Genomic DNA, 1,362 nt, shown 5'->3' on the forward strand with positions numbered 1-1,362 from the left:
TGACGCGGAAACGATTCGCCGCTATTGTAGCGACCGTATTTCGCCGTGTAATTCAAGCACACTTATACTCACACCGGCTGCGGAAACACGAAACATGTAGGGTGTGAACGGTAATCAGCTGGGGGCGAATTATTAGGGTTCAGCGGTACTTGACGAGGCCTTGTGCCGAAAATGTCCGCATTAGTTAAACAAAATGCTGAACACATAAATTCTGTTCTTTTGTTTAAGCCGCATACCGCACTGCTAAATATACGTGTCTATATATCTACGTTGTGTATTGTTACGGCAAGGTCCTCTATAGCCAGAAGCTATGCACTTTCGCCTTTTAACCTTTATGGTAAATCCAGCATCTATGCGTAGGTAAGCGGCGCCGGTATTTCCCCTCGAGGTACGTAGTAGGTCCTACACACATACAGAGAGACGCGGTGTGTGCGTGGGGACGGAGGCTTCTACTATATGTGCAAGGCTAATTTTCGCGTGCTCCTATTCCTATACTATAGTGCACATTCATCGCCGTATCCCTAGCCAATGTTTAGTTAGGATGCAAAGAATGTAACTGGGAAGGGTTCATTTAAACCTGTTACACGCAAAGTGCTAAGCAAGTTAGCAATGCGCTTGTTATTAACTCCACATGCAATGAGGTGAAAATTCAGATCTTAGTAGTGTAACTGGTGGTCTTGTTACTGGTGGTCTTGTTACTGGTGGTCTGGTAACTGGTGGTCTTGTCACTGGTGGTCTTGTCACTGGTGGTCTTGTCACTGGTGGTCTAGTTCCTACTGGTTTCGAAGTGGCAATGCTGAATGTGGGAGGTGGACGGGAAGTGCTGATGCTAGGCTGTACTGGTGGCCTTGTTGCTAAGCTAAATCCGATTTCATCAGTAACCAGAGGAATAGTGACGACTGGCGGTGTTACTCTCCCACCGTCAATCGCAATAGTTGTTTCTGCGGATAGAGGGACAAGAGGCTCGTTTGGCTTGGTTCTACCCATCTCTATTATACTGGGTTCCGTAGTAGGTTCCGTAAACTCTATCCCAATCACTGGTCGCACTACATTAGGACGTTCGATTATAATAGGTGGCGCTGTTGGCGGTTGCGTGGTTTTTGGGCTGGTAGTTCTTAGGTACCCCCTGTGTTTGAAGCTCGGTTCTTGCCTTCCTAGAAAATTTATTTCTTCCGAAATAATGGGTATGTCTGTTTCTTTTATAATGATGCTACCGCCAATATTGAGGCCAGTATCTGGAGTTGTAGGTGCTTCTGTTGTTGGTGCTTCTGTTGTTGGTGCCTCTGTTGTTGGTGCTTCTGTTGTTGGTGCTTCTGTTGTTGGCGCCTCTGTTGTTGGTGCTTCTGTTGTTGGTGCTTCTGT

Source organism: Priapulus caudatus, unplaced genomic scaffold (assembly GCF_000485595.1).
Source record: "Priapulus caudatus unplaced genomic scaffold, Priapulus_caudatus-5.0.1 Scaffold40, whole genome shotgun sequence".
NCBI lineage: Eukaryota > Metazoa > Priapulida > Priapulimorpha > Priapulimorphida > Priapulidae > Priapulus > Priapulus caudatus.